This window comes from Fukomys damarensis, unplaced genomic scaffold (assembly GCF_012274545.1).
Source record: "Fukomys damarensis isolate Sample0158 unplaced genomic scaffold, DMR_v1.0_HiC HiC_scaffold_39, whole genome shotgun sequence".
Lineage (NCBI taxonomy): Eukaryota > Metazoa > Chordata > Mammalia > Rodentia > Bathyergidae > Fukomys > Fukomys damarensis.
In genome coordinates, this window is record NW_022900951.1 from 50,310,112 (window position 1) to 50,312,738 (window position 2,627).

General features: G+C 34.6%; 1 protein-coding gene across 8 annotated transcripts in view; it reads left to right on the forward strand.

Moving 5' to 3' along the window:
- Zc3h12b (zinc finger CCCH-type containing 12B) overlaps window positions 1-2,627 on the forward strand; it is a 402,674-nt gene that overhangs the window by 362,088 nt on the left and 37,959 nt on the right. The gene's annotated exons all lie outside the window — the stretch shown is intronic.

Here is a 2,627-nt window from a genome sequence, read left to right on the forward strand (position 1 = left end):
TTGTTTTTTTTTTTTTTTTTAATGTAGCAAGGGACCAAACTCAGGACCGTGCTCTTGTGAATCAGACAGCGGAACCACTGAGCTAAATCCCTGGCCCTGGCTCCCTTTATCTTTAAGGCACTTTATGGTCTGGTCTTTCTTCCTCTCATTTCATATGTTTATCATTTATATCAGTCTCTTTAATTTTCCCCATGTAATCTATGCTAATTTATACACCCACTACCTGGGTTTTTGTCATTTCTCAGCTTAGAAGCTACTTCTTCCTTGTCTTTATACCCTTCAAGGTATACCATCTCCACAAAGACTACCTTGTTTTTTCTGAATCTGATGATTGTTTCTGAGCTACATTCTTGTGGTAGGCTGAAAAATAACTCCCCTAGATGTCCACATCCTAGTCCCTGGAACCTGTGAATGTGTTATTTTACATGGTAAAAGGGACTTTGTAAATGTGTTTAAATTAAGGATCTTGAGATGGAAGAGATTACCCTGGATTATCAAGGTGGGTCCAATGTAATCACAAGAGTCCTTATTGGAGGGAGGCAGGAGGATCAGAATAAGAAATAAAAAATGTAATGACAGAAACAAGAAGCTAAAATATAAAAAGCATCCATGAGTCAGGAAATGTAGATGAAAAGGCAAGAAAACAAATTCTATTCTGAAATGCACAAAAAGAATGCAATCTTGTCAATACCTTGATTTTAGACTTTTTTAAAGGAGCCATTCACTTTTATTTACTAAAAATCTTAAAGTTTACACAAATGCTTTAGAAAATATTTTAAAATTCACTATATTTTCTGGAAAAATATGATTTTAGACTTTTGATCTCTTTGACCTGTAAGAGAATAAATTGGTGTTATTTTAAATTATTGAACATGGTAAATTATTAATAGAATAATATGCTACTTATAGTGCGTTCAGACTTTATATTCTCTATTTCTGATATTTCATGTCAGATAGCATTAGGAATCTCTTATATTCCCTAAGTGAATTATCAGGGTTTGTCTCTAAAATTCCCAGTGATTAGGAGCCCTCTTCCTATCAGGTCTGTCATAGTTTAATGGATTCACTTGGGATCCATAGATGCTAAACAATCAAAACAAAGTGAAAAGCCTTGGTCTAGCAAGCTTTATACTATATTGTTCCATTGTCTTTGAGGGTAGGAACCTTACTTCATGCCTTTCTTGCTTTTACCACAGCACATGACCCAGTATTGAGTGCTCCCAGAGACAGAAGAAACAGGGTGGGCATAATTCACCATACTATTGTTATATACAGAAGTTGCTTAGTAGGCTATCTGTAAGTACATTTTAGTATATAGACCAATACTTAGAACAGCTTTATCCAACAGATGGGAAAAGTAAAACTCAACAAGTAACTCTCTGTGCTTACATAGCTAGTAAGCAGCAAAGTGAAGACTATGTATGAAAGAAACCAGCTTCAAATGCATGAATGAAACTAACTTTTTAAAAGAAACTAATATTTATGAATAGCTATTTTGTGCCAGGTCTTTTTGAAAATGTGATTTAGTCCTTATTGAAAATCTCCCTGAAAACAGATGAATTAGTTTCACTTTTTCAGGTGAGGTGACTCAGAGTTCAGAGAGATTAACTACCCAAGGTTACACAGGTAATATGTAACAAGGCTTGGATTATGACAATATCATGCAATTTTATGTGGTTATTAATATTAATAAGAATATTTGGCATCTCTACTTGTTGCTGAAAGTATACTTACAGATTTCCTTGTTAATGTTTTAAATCATAAGAGCATGATTACAAGGTGCGTAGATCAAGCAAGAAATCACCCTTGTGTTAATGAAGGAAATCACAACCATAGTAACAAGAAAGTTAATTGGTTTTAACACAGCACTACAACAATCAGAATGACACAGTGAGCCACTGAAAAGCAGAGAACAATTTCTGGGTTCAAAGGATCAAAAGTATCTCTGCTCCACTCCTAATAGGTATGCTATAGTGATTCTTGAGGACAAGGGATATAGGATCTTCCCAAATTATGTAATAAACCTTCACATGGTAAACTTGCACCAGGCCTCCTAGATTGGACCTATATCCCTAGGCATACCCTACTTTTTAAGTGTTTTGTGTTTTATGGTTGAGGATGAGAAAAACCCAAGACTTCCTCGAAGACTTTGATTTCTTTTTGATACAAGATTTCTTGTTTTGTTTTTGGATTTTTTTGAATTAATGTTTTACTAGTGCATATGGGTTATACAGATTAATGGGCTTCATTTTGGCAGATTCATACATGTAAATATACTTTGATCATTTTGCCCATAATTACCCCCTCACCATACCTTCTCCACTACCTTTGCATGTGGGGGAATTTCAATACACATAATGTATTTTGATCATATCATTCTCTCCATTACACACCTTCAGAAACACCTCTCTTCCCCCTTATTCCCTTCCTCTTGTCTAATAATGACCTTTCCTCTAGTTTCTTGCCATATTTTTTGTTTGATTTCACACATTAGGGAGAGTACATGACATATGTCTCTCTGAGTCTGACTTACTTTGCTCAAAATGATGATATCCTGATCCATTTTCATGCAAATGAAACAATTTTACACTTCTTTGGGGCTAAATAACATTCCATCATATATATAT